The sequence below is a fragment of the Microtus pennsylvanicus genome, chromosome 4, assembly GCF_037038515.1.
Source record: "Microtus pennsylvanicus isolate mMicPen1 chromosome 4, mMicPen1.hap1, whole genome shotgun sequence".
Taxonomy (NCBI): Eukaryota; Metazoa; Chordata; class Mammalia; order Rodentia; family Cricetidae; genus Microtus; species Microtus pennsylvanicus.
Genome location: NC_134582.1, coordinates 80,901,551 through 80,921,478, shown reverse-complemented (window position 1 = coordinate 80,921,478; position 19,928 = coordinate 80,901,551).

Here is a 19,928-nt window from a genome sequence, read left to right as displayed (position 1 = left end):
CTTGGAAGGACGCAAATGACCTGTCAGGTGAAGTGGAATGTCAGGTAAAGCCCAGAAGCTTCCTCCCGTGGATGGGTTAGGGTACAGCACCCGCGGTCCTCTGGCCTCCACACGCCTGGACATTCACATGCACAAAGAAGTGACTTTGAATTTGGGTCTTTTCAAAGGCTGGCAGCAGCATATCCCAGCCCACACCTCCCCGCTCAGCCTGGGATCCTGACAACCTAAGCAAGACTGGGCAGGGCACCCTGTCTCTAAACTGGTGTATTTAGCACCGGAGAAGTATTAAGCAAGTTTTGAAGGAGGATATTCTCAGCTTCTGGTGTGTCTATTGAGATGGGGTTCACGGAAAGGCAAGGAGTACCTGGACACTTCGATGACAGTATGGTCCTCTCCCCAACTTATCAAACAGATGAAGAGTGGGAACTGGCCACAACACTGTCTAGAAACCAGCCCTATTGCTCTTTATCCTCTTACTTTAATAAGTCTGCAAGCACACCCTCCTGCTTCTCCTAAATAAACAGAGTCCCTTCTCTGTTGCTAGAGAACCAGAAATCTATGGTTTGATCTCTGTCCTGTGGTAGCCCTGGAATCCCTGGTTCCTTGTGTCGGGGGTGGGGTGGGAGGATGAGATTCTGTCCTCTAACTCCTTTGTCCTGTGGTGTAAAGGGGGCAGGACAGGGTGTCCAACCAGCTCTAGCCACCATAAACCAGGTGGCTTAAACAACAGATTTTATTTCCTCATAGACGTGGAGGTTGTAATCCAAGGTCAACGTGCTGGCAGGGTCAGTTTTTTCTGAGGCCTTTCTTCTTGGATAGCAGGTGGTCACCTTCTCACTGTGTCCCCGTATGACTTCTTCACAGAATGCACCTGTCCCTGGTGTCCCTTCCTCTGCTTAGAAGGTCAACAATCCTGGTGTAGCAGGCCTGGCAGAGGTGAGGATGTTCTAAAAAGACATTCATGTCTTTCGATCTGACTTTGAGATTATTGAAACAGTGGGCCCCAAAGAAATGGGAATTTCCCCCTAGGAGTCTCCTGCTGGGAAAAAGAGAAGGTGCCAGCCAGGGAGGGAACTTGAATCCTAGAAAGAGATTTCACACAGTCCCTACAACTCATTAGGCCACTTTGCATGATGAGACTGGAGCCCAAATAATGTGGGCAGTACCACACCTTCACAGGACTACTTAGCTATTCATAGCCTGGGCCTCTAGACTGTGTTAGTGGCTTCCCAGGATCTCCTTGCTCCTAGCTCCTCCTCCCAGTGTGGTCACACTGAACACTGCTCCTTTGCCCACTTTCTACTCTTCTTCTGTTTTGTTGTTTGGGTTTTTTGTTTGTTTGTTTGTTGAAACAGAGTTTCCTTGTATAGCCCTGGCTGTTCTAGAACTTTCTCTCTGTAGACCAGGCTAGCCTTGGACTCACAGAGAACCGCCTGTCTCTGCCTCCCAAGTGTTGGGATTAAAGGTATGTGCTATCACTGCCCAGATCCCTGCTTTCTACTCTTATTTGACTCTTTTAATTGGCTTGTTGAGGACAGGTGGCTAGACCTAACTTGGGCCACTAGTTGTAACCCCCAAGTTTATTAACAAACAATATTATAGCCAGACTCCATCTATATGAGCCTCCCAGCCTTGATTACTTCATATTCACACAGGAAGGCAGAGGATTTCATTCCATGCACTTGGGAGAGTCATGGCTCAGTATGAGAAATTATTTTATTTGTTCATTTATGTATTCTAACAGCCCAGGCTGACCTAGAACTCCAGCTCCATCGTTCTCAGCCTGCCAAGGTGTACACCAACAGAGGTCTCACAACAGAGGACTGACTCCCTGGGTTCCCTGCAGCCAGCTCTGCTGACCTATCCTTGTGCCCTGACTAACCCTGATCTATAGCAGCGCCTCAGGTAATGACAGGACCAGCAGCCTGAACCATCTGGGGCTCACGCGCACCCTGTCTCAGATGCTCACATGTCACCATAAGAAGCATTGTGTCAACAGTCACATCATTAATAAGCTTGGGGGGGGGGAATAAGCTTCAGAGCCCAGGGCAAATCCAGGCAAAGTTCCTTCATGATCCCCCACGTCCCTGCTACTGCTTATCTTTTCCCTAGGACATCTGCTTATGCATGTTCCATCTTCACCATGCTGGGCAAGTGTCCTCATCGTGGAGACGCTGGCCCTGCAATGCTTCCCGTCCAGGCAGAGTAGATCCTGCTTACCAAGCATGGCACACTTGTGATCCCAGCACCCAGCAAACTCAGCAGGAAGACCACTGTAGTTCAGGTCAGCCTGAGCTACACAGGGCTAACCTGAGCTTCACGGTGAGTTTGAGTTCACCCTAGGCTGCTTGAGACACCATCTCAAATAGCTAAGCTTCTGCTTTCAGAAGGTTCATAATAGAGCAACAGATGACAGCTCTGTCTTCTCTCTCTCTCTCCTCTCTCTCTCTCTCTCTCTCTCTCTCTCTCTCTCTCTCTCTCTCTCTCTCCCCCCCCCCGTGTGTGTGTGTTCTTTGTGACTTTCCAGAAACCTGTGCCTCAAAACAGCAGATAGAATCTACTTCAAGGTTTTGAAATGCTGGTGTGTCAGGCCCATGGTGGTCTCTCTGAACAAAGCATCTGTTCACGAACATCACAGCAAGAAAACTCACCATGCAGGACTGCTGGGCCTGGCTGAGTTGCAGCAAGATCGGGATGAAGCCATGGTCCTTCAGGGGAGGGGGCATCCTGTCTGTTACAAGCTGACTTTTCCACTCTCCGAGGATGTTCTCAAACACATTAGTTTTTGTTATTTTTATTGCACTAATACTACCTGAACGCAAACCTGTGGTTAAAAGTACTCATGCAGCCAGGAGAGGTGGCGCACGCCTTTAATCTCAGTGCTCTGGAGGCAGAGGGAGATCTCTATGAGTCTGAGTCCAGATTGGTGAGCTTGGGGAGTTACAGGTTAGCCAGGGCTACTTGGTAAGACCCTATCTCAAAATAAAATAAAATAAAATAAAATAAAATAAAATAGTGCTCAAGCTGAATAGAGTTTTGTAGTGGGAAAAGCATCCATCATATTTAAGTTTTGGTTTTGTTTGGGTTTTCATTTTTCTGAAACAGGGTTTCTCTGTGTAACAGCTCTGGCATGGTCCTGGAACTCTCTTTTTAGATCAGGCTGGCCTTGAACTCACAGAGATCCTCCTGACTCTGCCTCCCAGGTGCTGGGATCCACACCTGGCATGAAATCATGGTTTTTTGATAGGAAAAGCTCAGTGTGACTTGCTGCGTACTCATAAAACATTGTTTGGTGATGTTGAGATACAAAAGAGCTCACCTCACAAGGTTGTAAGAGTGTGCAAAGGCTGGGAGTATCTTAGTTCAATTAGGTGTTCAGAGAGCACTGGAGAAGCAAGCCCTGGACTCCATCTCCAATACCACATAAGTGTGGTGGTGCACACCTGTCTTCTGAGTACTGAGGCGGTGGAGGCAAGAAGATCAACCTGTAAAAAAAAATACATGAGATAATTATATAACCGTTTGCTATGACCATGCCATGGTATAGTTAAGGGGAGGTTCCTATTGCAGACATGTGTATGAGAGAGAGTGTCCAGAGGCACCTGCAGGGGTTCAGAGAAGATGGAGAAAGAAGCACACTGACTGTGGACAGCCGACTGGACCTGACCATGACAGGGGCAGGAACAGAGGGCTTAAAAAGGAGATAGAGAGAGGAGAAGTGCTGGAGAGCTGGGGGTGGGGGACAGAAGACAGGAACTGGAAGGGTTATAAGGAGAATGAGTAGGGGAGGAGGGAAGCCAGTGAGCTGAAGGGAGTTTAGTGTAGGTGAGGAGGTGAGAAAGGCTAGGAGGCTAACAAGAACTTTGAAATGGGTAACAGGTACTTGTGATGTGTATGGAGGGAACCTAGAAACCACCATGCTCTTTGGTATTCTAATAGGCACCTCAGATAGCCATTTGTCTCTTCTGCCTTTTAGAGTCTGGGGCAATGGAGTTTCCTTTGGACCTGACAATAACATACATAAATTTCCATTCCAAATGCAATATAGAGCAATAAGCCTTTATAGACTTGAAGATCTAATGTAACAGACGATTACTTAATTTCAAATTCCACACTGCAACTGACCTTAAATAAACTAGGTCGAAGGAGATGGCTCAACAGGTAAAAGCCTTGTTCCTCAAGCCTGGTGATCCCTATTTGTATCCCCCAAACCCATGTGAAAACAAAAAGTGGGAGTCATTGATGTGCCTACAATCTCAGCATGCCTACCTTGTGATAGGAGGTAGAGATGGGAGAACCATCCAGAAGTTCATGGGCTAGCCTGGAACTCAGAGCTCCACCTGCCTCTCTGCCTCCCAAGTGCAAGGGTTAAAGGTGTGCATGGAGATGCCCAGTTAATAATTTTAGATCCCATGCCAGGCGTCACAAGGCTATGTTATAGAGAAATCATGTCTCCCTGAGCAGCTGCTTCTGCTCAGGGTTAGTTACCTTCTTCCTGACACAGTGGGCAGTTCTGAAACCTCTTGTAGTTCTTTTTGCCTTAACTGTGCCGCCAAGAATTCCCTGCAGGAATGGTGCCCAGAGGATGGCCAGGGTGATGGGCAGTGATGGGCAGACCTCTCAGAATCACTGAAGCTCCTATTCTGTACCCCTCTTGTTTGAGACTCCACTCACTCCCGGATGTCACAGATACGGTAGTCATCCACACTTTGTCCTCTGCTCCCTGGGCTAGTATGACTGCAGATTTCTGAGTGTTGGCCACTGTGTATGGTGCAATCTAGGCTGGCGTTGAACCAGAGATCTGTCTGCCTGTGTCTCCCAAGTACTAGGATTAAAGGTGTGTTACATCACTGCATAGTTAAGAAACAATATTTTTGTTTTTGTTTTGTTTTGGTTTGGTTTCTTTAAGACAGAGTTTCTCTGTGTAACAGCTCTGGCTGTTCTGGAACTCCCTTTGTAGGCCAGGCTGGCCTCAAACTCACAGAGATCCTCCTGCCTCTGCCTTCCTAGTGCTGGGATTAAAGGCATGCGCCTCCACCAGCAAGCAAAAGATGATATTTTTAAAGAGACTTACTTCTAAAGTGCTTGAGTTTGTAAGGATGTGGAACTTTTTAAGTTTGTAAAATGTTTTATATTGTGATATCTTTATTAATGTGTGGTCTTGGGGATGAACGTGAAGGTAAGGTTGTGTCTTAACAGTGATGTGCTGTGTGACAAACTGACAAGGGGTCGGCTGTCCTGGCGAGTTTCATGCCAACTCGACACAAGCTACAGTCATCAGAGAGGAAGGAGCCTCAACAGAGAAAATGCCTCCATAAAATGGGCTGTAGGCAAGTCTGTAGGGCATTTTCTTAATTAGTGATTGATGGGTGAGGGCCCAGCCCATTATGGGTGGCCCATTCCTGTCCTGGTGGTCCTGGATTCTATAAGAAAATAGGCTGAGCAAGCCAGTAAGCAGCACTCTCTCATGGCCTTGTATCAGTTCCTGCCTCCAGGTTCCTTCTCCATTTGAGTTCCTGTCCTGACTTCTTTGATGATAAACAGTGCTGTGGGTGTGTAAGCTGAATAAACTCTCTCCTCCCATCTTGCTTTTGGTCATGGTGTCTCATCACAGCAATAAAAACCCTAACTAAGACAGATCCCTATAGATTTTTAAAACTATATTTATTGTTTTATACATTTTTTAAGTGAATAAAACAAAACAAAAGATACATTGCAAAAACTAGGTCACCGTTGCAGAGCCAGGATTAAGAACAGGCTTCTTGGAAGCGGCAGCAGATGACCTGTCTCTACCTCCCCATGCTGCGGGATACAAGGCATGTGCCACTGTGCTAAGAATTGCTGCTATTGCTATTTTAAAGAGCTAATAGCTTTAGCATGAAGAAATACCTTACAATGCAATATACATTGAGGTAAGGAAATATATCAGGGCTTCTTTTTCTTATTTTTCCTCTGTCTATAGATTTTACTTGTATATTCATACACACACACACACATACTTGTATGCTCTTGTTTCCATTCTGTTTTTGTAATAAAACATTATGACTGAAAGCAACTTAGGGGAAAGAAGGTTTATGTCATCTACTACTCCCAGGTCACAGCCTATCGTCAACAGAAGTCAAAGCAGGAACCCAAAACAGGAACCTGAAGCAGAACCATGGTGGAACACAACTTCCTGGCTAATTCTCTGGCTTCTCACAGGCTGACGCTCAGCTAGCGTCCTTATACAGCCCAGCAAATGATGTTGCCCACAGTGGGCTGGGCCGTCCTACATCATTAACAATCAACATGATCTCCCATGGATGTGCTCATGTGCCAATCTCGTCCAGACAGTTCCTCAATCGCAGCTGTGTCTGTCTGACAATGCTAACTAGGACAGTATGTCTATACACTGCTTTTGCAATTACATCTTTACATTTTTTTCTATGCCTAAGAGATCCATGAAACAAAAATGCCTCTGATCTGCAAGCCCCTTGCCTAAGGACAAACAGTTCCCGAAATGCTGGAGGCTGTTGTTTATGGGAGATGGCATGCCACATTTTCACTCCCCTAAACAAGTTGGTTTGACGCATCTGCTCCAGATGGGCTTTGACCCCATGTGGGCAGAACATGCATAGGCAGGAAAGATGTCAGGATATATGCTTGCTCTTGATTGGACCTGATGGGAAATGCAATGAATTACGGGTTTTCCTGCTTATGCCCTTGCCATACTTGATCCTGGGACATTTTCCAGGAACCTAGGTATGGATCTGGCCAGAGCCCATCCACCTGACCAGTATTTAATTAAAGCTTGCTTCAAACTTGGTTCTAAACTGTCTTATTGTTGACTGCTGGGATTAACAGACAAGCAGCCACATGGCAAGGAAGGGAGATTTAGAGAAAAACTAAGTTCAAAGTGTGGAGGAAGACTGAAGCCCTGGGGAAAGCATGCTTAGAAAAGGACAGAGAGGAGCAAAGGGGAGGTTGCCCTCTTCCGACTGATTTAGAAGAGTAGGCAGATTTACAAAGCTACCTGGCTTCAGCCCAGGAAGTAACTGTGCTAGAGGCAGGGATTCACAGATGAAAAGTTCAGTATCTCATTAAAGGATGAATTATTCCACCTATCTCTTTCATATGTTTTAAGATGAGCCCATGTTCCTAAGGGTGGTCCCTTTATAGAGTGGTTGGTTGACCATGGCCAGCTGGAATGCTGGATCTCCACCCAGGCCAGGGATTCTGTTTTCTTGACCATGAATTTTTCCTTAGTGGACCTTTATGGCTACTCTAACACACAACCCCCTCTGGAAAAAGAGCCCTAAAATCATTCAGGAAGAAGTCAGGAATCAGAACCCTACACATTATTGGCCTTTGACTGCTGGCAAGGATGAAGCTGCCAATCAAAATGAAGTCTCTTTCATGCAAACCACAATACCTTCAACTCATTAATTAATCATTTAATTTTAGCAGCCTAAAATGCAGCATGCAAACATTTCTTTCTTGAACTAAGGCCAACACACCACGTTTACTCTCTGCCTCAGCTCTGACAGCAAGCCCCTTTGTGGGATAGCTAGATTCTGTGCAGGGTTTTGCCTACAACTCGTGGTTTTATTCTAAGCAACAGAGTTTATCAATAATTCAGGAAGCAAGTCAGACCTTCTTTCAATCAGCAGCGTTACTGTCATTTGGCTGTGGAAACATTCTGCATATGCCATCCCTGAAGTCACTTGATGAGCTGTCTGTAAATGAGAGCGTTGATTAAATTAAGCTGAAGCCTGGAGACCTGAAAGGGGCATCTTCTAGACTTTAGCTCCCATCCAGCTGCAGCGGTGAGCAACAAGAACCCCGTCTTTCCTGTACAGTTGTCCCATGTCACATGGTTGAATGGCTGCTGCTTGGAAGCTGATGTGGGGTGCCTGTCTCCCTGAACAGATGACTTTTGGGTGTTCTGTTTTTTGTTTTTGTCTTTGTTTTGTTGTTTTTTATTTTTTGAGACAGGGTTTCTCTGTGTAGCCCTGGCTGTCCTGGAACTTGATCTGTAGACCAGGATGGCCTCGAACTCAGAGATCCACCGGCCTCTGCCTCCCAAGTGCTGAGATTAAAGGCATGTGCCACCACTACCCAGCTACTTTTAGTTATTCTTAAGACAAAGTAGTACACAGCTGACATTCAGCAAAGAGACAGCTAGGATGAGTCTCAGTTGGTCCAGTGTTGGCATATAGCTCAGAGTCCCCTCTGCCTTGGCTTCTTCCACTATATAAAGTGTATAAAGTGGTGGCGCACAAGCCTGTCAGCCCTGCACTCAGGAGGTAGATTTAGAGGGAACAGGAAAGGTTAACTTCTGCTGGAAAATGAGTTTCAGGCCCTCCTGGACGATGTGAGTCCCTGCCTTAAAAAGAAATTAATTAAAATTAAGTTTAATAAAATAAAGATACTCAGTATCAAAATTTTGTTCAACATGACCTTCTTGTTGGCTGAAACCCAAAGTGGTTTATTTTGTCAAATGATTAAAGTTAGAGAGCGTCTATACACACACACACACACACACACACACACACACACACATTGAGAGAGAGAGAGAGAGAGAGAGAGAAGAGAGAGAGAGAGAGAGAGAGAGAGAGAGAGAGAGAGAGAGAGAGAGAGAATATTTCTCTGGTTTCCCTTCCTCTTATGAGGTCAGTTGGATTCAATCCCCAGGCTCCACCTGATGACCTCCTGTATTACCTCACAAGGTTCCTCCTGCAAATCCATGGTGGGATTGCTTCCATCCTCATAACTTCATGTAACGGGGAAGAGATTTTAATATACAGAGCCCTGGAGACATGCAGACCAACGCCCAAACACAAAGCTCATACCTCAAATGGATTATTTTAAAAACAATGCAGATGCCCCCGCCAGGTGCTTCCACCGTAACTTACAAGATCATGGGCAGTTCTGTTAAGAAGATCCTTAAGCGCTTGCATCCGACAAGCCACCTCCATTTTACCAAGCAGCAATTCTGGTCCTTTGCATGTCTCAACATGGGCAGCATGCATGGGAAGATTTTCTTGTGTACATGAGATTGTTCGGTGAGCTGAAATGCCTGGCCTGACTCTTCCCTGGGCTCCAAGAACCAAAGGTGTCTGTTTGGGCAAACAGTGAGTAATGCTGGCCAAGAAGCTGTTTCTAATAACCGGAGCTCTTTGGTCTGTTCTGGATTAATCTTCTCTGAATTATTAAGCAGAAGCGCCAGTCTAAAACCTCATTTATCATGAGTAGGCAGAATAATAAAACACAAACCACATCACAATAATAGCATTTTCTTTATCTTGATTGCTGTGTCTATAATAACAGGGAACAGCTGCTGCTCCGAGGCTTCCAAGGGCACAGCCTGTGCTCTTCCTTTCCAGAGCGGTCTGAGCAGAGTGGCCCCTGCACAGGAAGGCTCTGAGAAGCGGCAAGAAGCCTCACTCTGCCGAGGTCAGGGACCGCGAGAAAGTTTCATCTGTGCTCAAAGCCACATCCATGCCGTGGGACTCAAGAAGCGAACCAGTCGGGAATGCAAAGAGATTCAGAAATGTGATATAAAGGAGATGTACACATTGGTACCCAGCTTAACACAGCCATGGGAAGCTGGAAGGAATGAGGATGAAGGTGTGCTAAGCAAGCTCTGTATTTCGGCTACGCAAGCACTAGTTACCCACTGCAAAGTCTGCAGGTCACCAGTGTGAGTGGTAACTAACAGCTTACCGTCAAACCTGAAGTTACAAAACCACCGCCCACAGAATCAGAGAGATATCAGGTCAGCCCCTGTCATAGTACGTGCTGTCAGGGAAGCGTGGGGCTGAGAGGACACGGTGCTGCACTCATTATCTGTGTACATGTTATGTCGTGGTCAACCAGTTCTCCTGCCCCTGAGAGGACAGGTCACAGCAAGAAGATCTGAGCGTAGCTTTCGTGGCGATGCATGAGTTCTTTTTAAAAAAAGAAAAGAAAAAACAGGGTCTTGAGTGTGTGGCTCCATTGGTAGGGTACTTGCCCAACATTCCACGAAGCTCTTGGCTTGCTCTCTAACACTTTAAAATGGATGTGGGGGCACACATGCACACATAATCCTTGCACTTGAGAAGTGGAGACAGAATGATCACGAGTTCAAAGTCACCCTCAGCTACATAGCAAGGTGGAGCTCAGCTTAGGCTACCGGGAACCTCCTTGGAGCTGGGGAGGGAAGACAGGGCTGCGAGGTGACTCACAGGGTAAGAGCACATAGTGATCTTCCAGAGGACCCAGGTTTGCACACAAGCAGCACTCACAGCTGTCTGTCACTCCAGTCCAGTGGGTCCAACCCCTTTTCTGCTGGCCTCCATGGGCACTGCTCTCTTCCATGCACACACTCACATATAGACATACACATATACTCATCATTAAAACATTTTAAAGTCATTTTTTTTAAAAAAAATAACAAAAAAGAAGGCCAGGCATAGTGGCACATGTATTTAATCCCAGCACTCAGAAGGCAGAGGCAGTCCCTAAGAGTTTGAGGCCAGCCTGGTCTACATAGTAAGACTGTGTCTCAAACGAGACCAAAATGACAACAGTTTCTGGCTAGGATGTTTGAAAATCGGAACCCCTTATCTATTGCTAGGGGAGTGAGTGTAAAGTAGTACAGCCACTATAAAAATCAGAGGTTCCTCAGAGAATTAAAAGGAGAGCTATGACACCATCTAACCATATACCACTCCTGAATACAAACTTACGAGACTCAAAGCTGACAAACCTGTGGAGGTTTGAATAATAACACTCCGATAGGCTCATATATTTGAATACTTAGAGGGTGTGGCATTAAGGGATGTGGCCTTGTTGGGGTAGGTGTGGCCTTGCAACAAGAAGGTGTCAGTGGGGGTGGGCTTTGGATTTCAAAAGCACAAGCCTGTCCCAGGCACTCTCTCTTCCTGCTGCCTGTGAATCCAGGTGTAGACTCTCAGATTCTTCCCCAGCACCATGTCTGCCTGCATGCCACCATGCTTTCCGCCATGCTGATGATGGACTAAACCTCTGAAACTGTAAGCTAGCCCCCATTAAATGCTTTTCTTTATAGAGTTGCCATGGTCACGGTGTCTCTTCACTGACGTAGAACAGTGCCTAAGAAGCCACTTGCACATTCCTGATTATGGCTGCTTTATTCACAATAGCCAGAGAATAGGACAAACCTAGAGTACAGTAGCAGATGACTAGTTAAAGAAATTGTGACGTATATACACAATGGAGTTTGCTTAGTGGAAAAGAAGGAATTATGTCATTTGCAGGGACATGAATGGAATTGAAGACCATCATGTTAACTGAAACAAGTCAGACTCAGAAAGACAAATACCACGCATTTTCTCCTATATGTGGAAACCAAAAAGAAGACAGCATTCTATGCACATCTCCCTGGAGTGATGAGGCCAGCAAGCCTGCTTTTCATCCCACCCGGCTCCCGCATGGCTAGATTTACACCCAAAATAACAACACACAAATTGTATTCATTTAAACACTGCCTGGCCCATTAGCTCTAGCCTCTTATTGACTAACTCTCACACCTTGCTTTAACCCATATCTAGTAATCTATGTATCACCACAGGGTCGTGGCTTACCAGGAAGATTCTAACCTACCTCCATCTTGGGCCAGAGCTTCATGGCATCTGCCTGACTCTGCTTTCTTCCTCCCAGAATTCTGTTCTGTCTACTCCACCTGCCTAAGGGCTGGACTATCAAAAGGCCAAAGCAGTTTCTTTATTAACCAATGAAAGTAACACATAGACAGATGACCCTTCTACACCATCTCTCTTCAGTAACCCATTGTTCCTAGGACATAGCAGAGTCAGACGCGGCCTTCTGCGGGAGAATAGCAGGGAGAGGAAGGCACAGAGATCAGTGTGTGTACAAGGGCTGTGATGGAAGAGATTAGTTGTCAACTTGACAGAATGTAGAATCACTGGGAGACAGCCCCTGAGCACGCCGTAGGCAGCTGTGTTGATTACATTAAGATAGAAAGGCCTGCCCACTGTGGGTGGCACCATTTCCTAGCTTGGATCTTGGACCCTAGAAGTGGTGTTAGAAACCTTAGCCCCAGCATGCATTCCACTCGGTTCTGAGATTGTGGGTGCCACATGAGCAAACACTCCAAGTTCATGCTGCCTTGCTTTTGTCAGAGGACCTTATCACATCCATAAGAAGAGCAACTAAAGCAGAGACACTTGGCAGACAGATGGTACCACCCAGAGTAGGTAGGTCTTCCAGCCTCCATTAATATAATTAACCCTCAAGGGCTGGCTGACTCAACAGATTTGGAGCATTCTCAGCCATACTCAGAAGTAATGCTTTATCAGATATCTGGTCGACCCTTAGCCTAGTCAAGTAGACACAAAAAAATTAGCCAACACACTGGCCAAATGATAAAATCTGAAAAGGAAGAAAGAAAACACACACACACAGAGAGAAAGAGAGACAGACAGACAAAGAAAGAATCCACTGGGACTTCCTGCTGTTACCAGTAAATGGAAGACATGCTTCTCACTGCACACTTGCTCACAAAATGTGTTGATTATGTACACCTTTGCACTGGAATTAGTTGATGAAAGTGGGCTAGTGTAGCAAGTGTTGGAAGGCTTCACATGGAACATGTATACATGTGTTTCAGAAGAGTTCTACATAAGCTTTAGTATGGAAATCTACACACAGACTGTTGACCAATTGGTCATTGTAGGAAGACCAGGTGGTGAAGGGCAGGCTAGCATTTATACCTCTATGTGGTATTCCTTCCCTATTCCATGACCTTACAAATATCACGGAAACCTCTTTGTCTACTTGAGTAAAGTTTGAGTATAATGCTGCCTTTAGTGGGTGTCAACCATCTGAAATCACCTACTGCTGAAAAAAAATAGGGAACCCTAGCAATGGAACGGATTTGTGAGTGTGAGCTGGACCATGGAGGAGGTATGCTAGGTTTGTGCAAAACCTGCCAAATACTCACTATGCACAGTCAGATAAGTCACTGATAGGGCTGAGCAGTATACTGCCAGTTCCTCGTTTGAAATCCTCAGTCCTAGACTTCAGAGTGTGACTATATTTGGAGGCAGAGTCTTTAAAGAAGTGATTCAGTTGAAATGAGGTCACTAGGGTGGGCTCTAATCCAACATCACTGGTATAATTACAAGAATAGGGATCATGAGATGGGGGGAAGGAGGAGGGATGGAGGGAGGGAGAAAGAGAGAGGGAGGGAGGGAGGGAGAGAGAGAGAGAAAGAGAGAGGGGGGGTACAGGGAAGGGGGGGGAGTCATATGGGGATACAAGGAGAAGATTCCCTGCTCACAATTCAACCTGAACTGGAATTTCCCACCTCCAAACTATAAGAAACTAGAAATCTGTTGTTTAAGATGCCCAGGCTGTGGCTTTTCCTTAGGCAAAAAACAAAGCCAGACAGCCACATCCTGCTGTCTCTGGCATGTCTCCATTCTTCAGTTTTTTAGTTTTTGTGGGTTTTTTGTTTTTTTGTTTTTTTTTCCCCCAAGACAGGATTTCTCGGTGTAACTGCTCTGGCTGTCCTGGACTCACTCTGTAGATCAGATTGGCTTCGAACTCAGAGATCCGCCTGTCTCTGCCTCCTGAGTGCAGAGATTAAAGGTGTGCACTGCCACTGTCCAGCTCCATTTTCTTTTTTAAATCGTGTGTGTGTGTGTGTGTGTGTGCCACAGTGAGTGTGTGAAGTGCGAAGGTCAGAGGACCGCTTCTAGTGCCTGTCCCCAACTTCTACCCTTGTTTGAGGCCGGATCTCTTGGGGCTCCTGGAGATTCTCTGTGTTTCACCTCCCATGTTGTATAGGAATGCTGGAATTAGAGGCACTCATGCTACAGGATGGATTTTGCTTGGGTTCCGAGGATTCAAACGCAGACCCTCATACTTGCTCACTAAACCACTTCTTAGCCCTAACACATTTGACTATAATAGGATGGTTAAAGGCAAAGATTAATTACTTCGTGTATCTTTAACTATTTGTTCAGTATTGCAACTTTTCTTTTACATGTCTGAGTGTTTGCCTGCATGGTATTTATGTGTGCCATGTGTGTACAGAGCCCTCAGAAGCCATAAGAATGTATTGACTCTCCTGGAACTAGAGTTAGAGATGCTTCTAAGAGCCATGTGGGTGCTAGGAACTGAACTCCGGGTTCTGTGCAAAAGCAGCAGCTAGTGTTGCTAACCACTGAGCAATCTCTCCAGTCCTAACATTTCAACTTTTGAAATGAGGTCACTAGGATAGCCTCTAATCTGGTATGACTGGTTTTCTTACACTTCCCACAATTCTTTGCTTTTTACCCTCAGGATTATCAGGTGCAATGAAGAACATCAGAGAGATTCATGGTTTACAAATGAAAAAAACCAAGGCACAGACTGAGTAAGTAAGTCGACCAGCATCTCATGGGACATGGTCTCCTGAGCCATTTCCCAACCTGTGTGAACATCTGGAACCATGGAGGGTGACGAAGTGGAAGGAAGGGAGAAGAGAGGGTTGTTATATCCAGCAGCCTGGTGCGCAGGTGCTTGTGAGTGACATGCCTTACATTAGTGCCCCGTGAGTGTAATTCTGGGGGAGAGGAGGTTGTGGAAGATGATTTTAACATGGCCTCCTGGGTCTCTGACTGATTCATTTCAAGAATAACAACTGGAAAGAATACCACAAATCTTCACAAACTAGACATTCTCTGAATTTCACTGCGTATGTCTCTTCCTGATTCAGATCTTTGTCTTTCTTTAGTAGAAATGGAATTTTAGTGAGATTTGTTTAAGTCACATGCTTCAATGGCAGACTATTTACAGCAAATAAATAAGTAAAATGAGTTTAAAATAATGTTAGCAAACCAGCAGTGGTTGGCTTGACGCCATCTCGTCTTCTCAGGGACGTGCAGAGCGGCTGAGGACTATGTGTGGGGGACAGATTGCTGCCCATGAGGTCTACAAGAAACTAACAGGCAGGCAGATGCTCCTCACGATTCTGTTATCACTGAGGATTCAACATGCAGGGGCTGCTCTCCTTCTAGAAGAATGTGTAGCAACAAACTCATATAGTTTCCATCACATCTTAATAAGGATTAATTTGTAAAGGTTATCCACGGCATTAGGGAGGTGCGAGAGAATGACCTAGGACTGGGGATGCATCTCAGCTAGCAGACGACTTCCCTAATGTTCATAAGGTCCTCAGTTATCTCGCTAGCATAAAGGCAGATGTAGTGGCACCTGCCTGGGCTACTATAGGAAGTAGAGTTGGGAGGACCAGAAATTTAAGGTCAGGAGCTAGAGAAATGGCTCAGGGGTTGACTTCTGGCTGAATATCCAAATTGGGCTCCTAGCACTGGTTTAGGTACCTTAGAACTCCCTGTGACCTCAGCTCTAGGGGACTTGATGACCTCCAAGGGACTCTGCACAAACAAACACATACACAGGCACAGACATATAAATAACACAAAAATTGTAAGACTTAAGACAAGGCTCAAGGTCTTCCTTGGTTAGCTGGTGATTTGGAGGCCAACCTGGACTACGTGAGGCTCTGTTTCAATAAAACAAACAAAACCACACAAGATACATGGAGACAGCAAAAGCAGACGGTGGCTTTCGAATCCTACAGATACAGGGAAGGCTGCTGGGATGGTGCTGGGTGAGTCGTCAGGTTCGCAAGTTTTCTGCTCAGAGACCAGCTGGAGACGGTTTAATTCAGAGACTCTCCCCAGAATGTAATGGGTCATTTATTACTTTCCCTAAGGTGACTCGAACAACCATGAAAGGATTTTTACTCCTCAAGGGGTCTCCTATTCTTTGGCCTTCTATTCTATGAGGGACTATCTAGTACACCGTAGAATTGAACAAAGAGTTAAATAAAGAATCTAGAATTGAATAAATATCCTGATGACAGATGCCAATCTGACATAGTTTCCCAGTGTATAGCTGAAGTAATGGATCCATGCTCAGCTCCCAGTGCCATATCAGGAGGCTCACATGCACCGGTAACTCCAAAACAAGGGGATGAACTCCTTGGGTACTGCAGGATTGTGTGCATACACATGCATAAACACACACACTAATAAAAATACATCTTTAAGCCAGGCAGTGGTGGTGCACGCCTTTAATCCCAGCTCTCGGAAGGCAGAGGCAGGCAGATCTCTGTGAGTTCGAGGCCAGCCTGGTCTACAAGAGCTAGTTCCAGAACAGGCTCCAAAGCTACAGAGGAACCCTGTCTTGAAAAAACAAAAAAGAAAAAAAAATCTTTAAAAAAAGGAAATCACCTGGTAGATTGACCTTGGAGAGGAATCATGGGCCACCCTGGTATGAGACAACTTGACAAAATTGCTAAGCATAGCAGCTCTAGCTGTTCCTGGCATTGTCTTCTGTTTAGCTATAGTTTGATGCTTGTGTTTTGTTCTTTCTTCATTCTTTTTCTTCTTTGTACCATGAGGAAGGATGCTCAGGACCTAATGTCTGGCTAAGCAAGCGCTCTCTTACCTAGTGTACTCTGGGCTGGGTTATTGCTTTTACCAGCTGTTATATGCTACTTTGCTTCCTTGTGGAACAGTCTGGCCCGAGGTTAATTCACTTCCAAACTCGATGAACAGAAAGAATGGCGCTTTCCTTAGTTCTGCCCCACTGCACGCTGCCAAGAGTAAGATGCTTTGTCCTCCGGAAGAGAGTGAGTCTTCTGCGCATTTCACAAGATTTAGTCCCACCTTGCTTGTTCATGGCCAATGAAGTGGAGAACAGAGATAATTACCTTGCTTTCTCTAAAAACAAACTAATTTATAGTCTCAAAAGACTCGCTGCTTTCGCCTGCATTATACAAATAATGGTCTCGATTTTCTTCTGTAGTGATGGAGAGGGGATCTTAGATACCACATGAGGCATATAAACACAAAAACATCTACAAATCAAAGAAGCCAAATGTAATTTGTGGTATTTAGTTCTCTTTGTACATGGCTAGGAATAGCTTCATCACCATCCCCCAAACTTCATAAATCAGGCATGGCCTGTGTGTTAATGTTGAGGCATCTGGAGAATGCTGACATTCTTTCATGGGTAGATACATTTTAAGACCTTTACAGTTGTTCCTTGGTATCCATGGAAACAGTTCCAAGACACACGAGGAAATTTAAATCCTTAGATGCTCACATCCGTATATAAACAGCACAGGATTTACATATCACTACATCAGTTATTTCTAGACTTCCTATAGAAGTTGTTCAATGAAGACGCTGTAAAAATTGAATGCTGTATTATTTAAAGGCATGCATCAGGGTTTTTTTTTCGTTGTATTGTAAGACAAAATATGACCAAAGCAATTTCAAGAAAGAAGGATTTGCCAGGCAGTGGTGGAGCTTGCTTTTATTCCCAGCACTCAGGAGGCAGAGGCAGACAGATCTCTGTGAGTTCGAGGCCAGCCTGGTCTACAAAGTGAGTTCCAGGACAGCCAGGGCTACCCAGAGAAACCCTGTCTTGAAGAAAATAAGGAAGAGTTTATTCTGGCTCACAATTTGAAAGGCCAGTCCATCATGGTAGGGAAGGTGTGTGTTGTAGCACATGGGTCTTAGAGCAAAACAACTACCATCTTTATTACTTCAGCTGCGCCCACTGGCAAGAGTCCATCACAATATGGCTTGTTGACTGTTGGCATGCCATCATTGAAGGGTAGGGAAGGTCATCGGACCTTCTCCTGAGACTCTAGCCACTCCCCGCCGCTGTTTGTATGCACTTCTACCCTAAGTGTTCACAACCACTGGCCTCAGGCAGTACATAATAGAAGCTGAAGGAACTTGAGATGGGCACCATCTATGTGCTGTGGGTGAAGACTTTCCACTGTAGCTGCACTGGGGCTGCTCATGCTCCTGTCAGTGAGCTCCTCTCACCCATGCTCTCTCAGTGAGCCCAATAAGCTCCCTGGTTCAAGGGAGAACTTTAGTTTGTCTTTGGGACTGTAAAGATGGAGCTGAAATAGTTTATGTCCCTCCGAAAACGGATTCTCCTAACAATACAGCAGCAGAAGCATGAGATGGCTATATGGTATCTACAGTCAGAAAGCAAACACACACACACACACACACACACACACACACACACACACACGGGGTGGGGGGAGAGACTGTTATCAACTCTTTTTCTCCTTTTAATTCATTCCCGGACGTCAGACCATGGGACGGTACACTTTCCCACCTCAACTAACTCAACCTACAAACTTCCTCACAAATGTGCCCAGAGGTTCATATTCTTGGTGATTCTAGATCTTGTCAAGTTGACAGTCAACATTTACCGTCACCGGGAAAAATGACAAGCAGTCTACATGCTAAGAGGAGATGCAGCTTATTTTCAAAACCATTCTGGCCCACAGCTGCTTGAATCTTCAGCTGTCGACTTCTCTTACATGGAGAACCAACTCTGCTGTCAGATCATAAGGTGGCTTGGAGTTCAGCAATTCGGGGGAGAGGATAAGTCAATGTCTACTTGATGTCAGCATTATTCCTGTTACTTTTAGGGTCAAAGCTTAAACACTGCCAGCAGCTGGGCTTGGCTATTGGTCCTCAGCAAGCCTATAAAATAAACAGATAACAGCAAAAAGCAGAAAGAGGAGATTGATGCAGTGTGGCCACATCGAGATGAGGACCAAAGATGCAGTGATTACTCAAGTCCATCTTCAGAGTCCTGCTTTGAGGTTTACCTTTAGGAAGAGGGCATCTTTTGTACATCAACAGCAAAAGGTATATACAATTATAGAGTCTTGGTCAAGATGTGGTTCTGCCCATCATTAGTGTCTCCAGTCTGTTCTGCAAGGTGATCTGACAAGTTGCCAGCACTGTGTAAAATCTCTTTCCAGGAGACAAGATGACTGGTACCAGATTTTGGCTTGTCCCTTCTCAGCATGTGATCCCTGGAAAATTCTAATTTCCTGGCATTCATTGTCTTCATCATTGGACAGCCAAAGGGTGGAGTACAGAGATCTCTCCAGAATGTCTTCACTCTCAGACGGTAGTGGTCCTAAGTCCTGGGGGGCTTAAGCATGTTCATGACTGGGAAAGGGTAAAGCAGTTACCATGTAAACCGGGTGTTAAGGAAACCTAAGGCTCTTTTCTGCTCAGCTCTTTGGCCTGACCATGGCCCATAGAGATTAGCATCCTGAGCCGGTCAGTGAAGAATGCTGTTTGTATGACAACCTAGGACTTTGACAACTGTGGAGATGGAGACAAATCCCTTTTCTGAGCTCACCGTCAGCTTCTGTTGCAGGAGTTCTGCAGAACCCATCTTGTTGCCCCCTCCCCGCCCAGTACTCATCCCCTCTGTCAGCTCATGGCTCTACTTGTTCTCCTCCCATCCAGAAACACAATCTGCTTCTCTCCCACCGAACTCGACTTCCACATCTTTTCTGGGTTCTCTTTCTTCCTATCTATACACCGCCACCTTTTCTCCTCTTAATGTACCCTTGCCTTTCAGTTCTCGTCTCATTCTTTCCCTGGGTCAACCAGCACCCTTGTGCAAAGGAAAAAGAAGTTGAAACCAAACCTCAGAGATGAGTGGGAGAATCATTAGCTCAGTGGTGACTTTTGATCATTTCGATCTTGTAACAGGATGAGGGATGGTGATCTGGAATGTTCCTCAGCCCTATTGGTATAGTTGCATCTGGAAACACTGATTGTCAGCCTTCTTCATGGGATGGGGAGACCCACCAGAAACTCATGGCTGGCTGGGCAGTGCTTCATACTAAAGGGATCAAAAAGAATTGAGAAACCAAAGCACTGGACAGTTGGGCCTGATGCCCACCCAGGAATTTCTAAGGCACTTCCCACACTTCTGCAGACATACATTTCTTTTCTTCCGACCTCTTAGACTCCTAGAACTTACAGAACGGCAATACTGCACCTGGTAAGAGCTGTTTCTTAAGGCTGGAAGCCGATATCCAATGGCAA